Consider the following 4,763-nt stretch of genomic DNA (forward strand, 5'->3'; position numbering starts at 1 on the left):
CAAGTAAACTAATTAAATACGGGTTGCCTCGGCTCTGTTTTAGAAGACAATGGATGCATGCATGTTCGAGTTGCCTTGTTGAGAAATCCATCGCGATGCCCCGGTTTGCCTCTGTTTGCAACTGGTCCCAGAACACTGTACAAAGCTCTAGAAGGCTGCTGACCAGTTTTTGCTGCTGGTTTCCGGTTTGCTGCAACAGAGAGCGAGAAAGGGGCATGGCAAAGTATTTTCAACATATGTGTGCATGACCACTCTCTCCATCATTGCATAAGCTCCAGGGAGTGTAGTCCTCGATCCTCGTGCCACTAATCACACATCTCGATGCATGATGGCCGAGGAGTCGGATTGCACGACTCGATATGAAATGAATGCACATATGAACACAATAAGGCCTAAACTCTATCATGGGTAGTCAAGAGTGTCGGCGACTGGGAATTGAAGCATGTTTCGTCACTTCGAGTACGAAACGTCCCTCGTTTTCCGTGTTTGGACTAACTCCTATTCCAAACATAATGTAACACACAATGCACGCACCAATGCAACTCTAGCATGCAACCTAAATGCAATGCGACTAAATGATGCAAACATGCAAGGGATGACATGCAAGGGTGCGACTAGCATACGCAATGCTATGAACTAAGAATGACATACTCAATGCACATGACGCTACATGGCATGCGCAATGCACATATGAAGACTATCAATGAGATGATCAAGGCATACACAATGCAATGGTCAATCATACATCAACGCGGACTATATGGCATATGCAATACAAGATGGACTTAAACCAAGATGGATGGACCTCAACCACATCCAAATCAGTGGCCAATAGGACGAAAATGAGATAACAAAAAAATGTGCAAACATGCATAAATGCAAGGGACCAAACCTAAGGCACAAAGTGCAACTCTACCAAAGAATGGCAAGCATGAACTATGGCATATAATGACACAAGTTCCAGCTCTGAAATGGCATACAAGGCAGTCCCGAATCATGCAAACAACTCACCCGATGCATGTTGGATGACTCAAGTACCGAAATTAGTGAAGTGCATTACACTAGAGGTATGCAAAGCGATGCACAAATGGCCAAACTAGCCCCAAATAGTCCCTATGCAAGCCAAAACAGTAGCCAATATGGACTAAAATGATGGCTCGCAAAGCATGAAAATGAAACTCATGCAATGGTCAAAAAATGAGGTATTCATGCATAACTTTCAAACACATTTAAAGAGTGGAAAACATGGGAATATGACATACATATAAGCTCTGAAATATGATTCACAATGATGCCAAAACATGGAAACACTTCAAAATACGCATGCAATAGGCTTCAAAACTCAAAGCTAGGCAAGGGTATTGAACTACAACCATGCATAGCAAACATCATTCGACCATGAGGCCCAAAAACAAAGCTAAGGCAGTCCAAAACATGCATAAAATCAGTTTAAGGCATGGCTAAAAAGTGCTAGAATCAAAGGCCAAAATAGCATGCAATGTAAGCTAGTAAAGAGGATTTGCACTACAAGCATGTGAGGCAATTAAGAGGCCACTAAAACAGAAAAAGTTAGAGACATGACATGCCAGATAAAGCCCAAAAACCCATTGAAACATGATCAATGCATGCAAGAATGACATGCTCCTTTGATAGGCTATAAGAGGGGTTATTCTACACATGTAAGGGACACACCCAAGATGAAAAAACCAACTTTGGACAAAGCCTAGGAAGGTCCTAAAAGTCACTGAAATAGCCTGAAACAAGGCTTAGAGGTGTGCAAATGAAGGCTCCTTTGTAAAGCCAAAAATGCTAGTGAACAAGACAAGGAGGGAGAGGGTCACCTCTCTCTGATTTTGGCCCTCAAAACCACATACCAACCACTGAAAATCCGCTGGATTTTAGTGGTTAAAAGGCCAAGTAAAGGTCAACACAAAAGCCTTAGGGCATGGCTCAAAACAAGGCAAAATGAAGCATGAAAGGGGGTAGATGACCCCCAACAACAAAATGACCTTAAACAAACATCAAAAGGACCTCAAAAAAAGACTTTTTTTACTTTACAACAAAGCTCAAATATGCATGAAAATAAGGCTAAGAGATGGATCAAAATAGTGCTAAAAAGAGGAAAAATGTGTGTTACCCTTGAAGATCAGCAAGACAGCAACTTATCCAAACCAAAACCAACTCTTTGAGACCTCTCAAGACCCTCCAAGAACCTTAGAACAATGGTGGAGGTGTGTGGCTATGAGGTGTGGTGTAATAGGTCAAGAACAAGACCCTTTGAACCCAAGATGAAGAGATATAGAGGGAGATATATTGTATGCCTTAAACCAATTTCAGAACCTTTTGCAAGGAAGAGGAGGGCCTCTCTTATAGAGATACAAGGCCAAAGATTCTCAAATAAGCTACAAACCAAGGCCAAAGATCCTCCATACACATGTATGGAGGATGCAGTCTGTGCCTCCGAACTGGCATAGCTGGAATCAACTCACTGAGACAGAACTAATGGGAGTTGGCTGACTAGGATCAAAAGGTTCAAGTGGTCGGCAGCCTCCCAGGGTGGTTTCCATATGAAATGCAAGCAAGTGGTATGGTGAGGGACCAGTAAATGTGGCCCAAAAACCAAGGAGACCAGCTTCTTGTCAAGAAAACTGGCCGGCGAAGAGAAAGGTGGTCTCTAAGGAGAAAAGGTGGTCTCCCACCCTTATACCACCTTCCAAACAATGAAAATAGGGTCCATGCCAAAAATGAACCAAGACGGATGCAAAACGAGGGTTCGGGGGCCAAAACGCGTAGCTGGGTGCCCCGAAAACTGACTGTTAAGCATCGAAAGTGGCGTGCGACCACGAATGTGGTCTCCTAGGCCATAGTGTCCCTCTAGAGAGAGGAAACAAGGTGTGTACCAAAAATCGAAGCAAACGGAGAAAGTTAAGCGGTCCCGAACTAAGGCGCACGGCCGACGGCTCTGAAAACCGAAAACTGGTCTCCAAACGGGAACAGTGGTCCATGACCACGAAAAGTAGCCTACGGTCACTGAGAGATGTCTACGAGACCTCTCCCTCCCTTCGAAAAGAGAAAACAGAACTTGATTCGTAAACCGAGGCAAAGCACAAAAGAGTCCCGAAGTTCGGAGGCAAGGCTCTCAGCTGAGACTCTGTAACTTCAGAATGAGCACAACATGCGCAATTACCGAGCGCTCAATTGATGACGTCTGAGTCTTAAGGTCGGTCAAAAATGGGGTGTCTACATATGCATATAATAAAGAGCATACATATTCAAATAATTTGTAATGCAAGCAAATCACAAACTTATAGCACACAATTGTTCACATTAAAACATTTAAGCGTATTCTTGATGCTTTCAGATTCATACTTATCACATGAATGCATCCTAGATCTTTTTTAGACGCTTATTGCTCATTTGGACAAGTGTGTGAGTTATTAACTCGTGCTCTGATACCACTCTGTCATGACCCGAACCTGCCCCTATGGGTTAAGGACATAACCGGCCAGTAATCAAGGGATTACCTACGGCCTCAAACCAAACAAGACATAACTCATCGGAGTAAAGGGGCCAAACGGAAGCAAATTCAAACTTTTGTCCATAGAGCTGTGCTTACATGGCGCATCATAACAATCCATGCATATTCATGTTAATAACTCACATCAGATTATGTAACAACACATGGTTCTGTACACACAGGATTATTCAAGTCTAAGTAAGCTAATCCAAGCTATATACAATCGTAAACCAAAGTTCTCGCCAACATGATAAAATATAGCAAACTAGCAAAAGGGCGAAAACAAGTCTCGTGCGTGAGACGTATAGGCTGACTTTTCAAAACCTTGGCTGTTTCTCACAAACGTCACTGAGGCTGGGTTTGGACCTCCCTTGGCTCACCTACAGACACATGAATGAGTGTGAGCGAAAGCCCAGTGAATAATATCAAATAAGGAAAATACATGAACAGTATTTAGAACAACATACACCAAATGGCCTTGGGCCCAATTCACATTTCTGTGTAGTATATATATATATGCATATCAAATAACTGTGGCCTTCGGCCCATTCATTCTTTCACTGATGCCAGACTGGCCTTTGGCCCACTAATTCTTTCATTCATGTCAGACTGGCCTTTGGCCCAACCGTTTTTTCATTCATGTCAGACTGGCCTTTAGCCCATTCATTTGGCATAACAAGCATTCGTCCACCATTCAGATTAGCGAGCTTATAAGACTTATAGGGAAATAAGCAATTGGACAAATAACATACTTCAATACATCTTTATTAAGATATTACTCACAGTGTTCTGCCAGTGGATTCACCCTTGAGCTTGACCCTACATATTACATAGCACACATGGGTCACAAACGATTCAATCCGTTTCTTAATTCATACATCCCTCTTAGGTTTCTTTCTTATTCTTTTAATTCATTCATAATGCTCAATATATGCCTAGGAGTACTTAGAAGTGAAAGAGAACAGAAAATGAAACACAGAACACCTTCACAAATTTTCTAAAACAGGGGTCCCCGCTCGAGCGTGGCCCTTCCCGCTCGAGCGGACCCATTAGGTCTGCAAAAGTACTGGTTGCCTCGTTTTTATGCTCGAGCGTGAAATAAGGCACTCGAGCTGAAAGTCTCACTACATGGCTCCCCGCTCAAGCGTGAATCTCTTCGCTCGAGCGGACATCCATGTCTGCAAAACTTCTAGCAGCTTGTATTTCCCGCTCGAGCGGCGTTTCCCCTGCTCAAGCGGACTTCATG

This window comes from Camellia sinensis, chromosome 2, assembly GCF_055761805.1.
Source record: "Camellia sinensis isolate YWXY chromosome 2, ASM5576180v1, whole genome shotgun sequence".
Classification (NCBI taxonomy): Eukaryota; Viridiplantae; Streptophyta; class Magnoliopsida; order Ericales; family Theaceae; genus Camellia; species Camellia sinensis.